This window comes from Nestor notabilis, unplaced genomic scaffold, assembly GCF_000696875.1.
Source record: "Nestor notabilis isolate BGI_N333 unplaced genomic scaffold, ASM69687v1 scaffold14972, whole genome shotgun sequence".
Taxonomy (NCBI): domain Eukaryota; kingdom Metazoa; phylum Chordata; class Aves; order Psittaciformes; family Psittacidae; genus Nestor; species Nestor notabilis.
Genome location: NW_009918851.1, coordinates 14,705 through 14,959, shown reverse-complemented (window position 1 = coordinate 14,959; position 255 = coordinate 14,705). Strand labels below are relative to the sequence as shown.

At 49.8% G+C, this 255-nt stretch overlaps 1 protein-coding gene across 1 annotated transcript in view; it reads right to left on the bottom strand.

Moving 5' to 3' along the window:
• Positions 1 to 255, bottom strand: part of CAPN15 (calpain 15) — a gene marked incomplete at its 3' end in the record, with an annotated part of 14,193 nt that overhangs the window by 11,730 nt on the left and 2,208 nt on the right.

The window sequence follows — 255 nt, the reverse complement described above, 5'->3', positions numbered from 1 at the left end:
GCACACTATTGCCCAGCTTTCCCCACACTTGTACAGGGAAGGAGCTGCACTGACCACCTAAGAATGTCCCCTTCAAACCAGATGTTCTGTCTTACTGATTTAAAATACGGAATCATAGACTGGTTTGGGTTGGAAAGGACCTTAAGATCATCTAGTTCCAGACCCCTGCTACAGGCAGGGATGCCTCACCCTAGACCTTGTCATCCAAGGCTCTGTCCCACCTGGCCTTGAACCATGACCGGGATGGAGCATTTA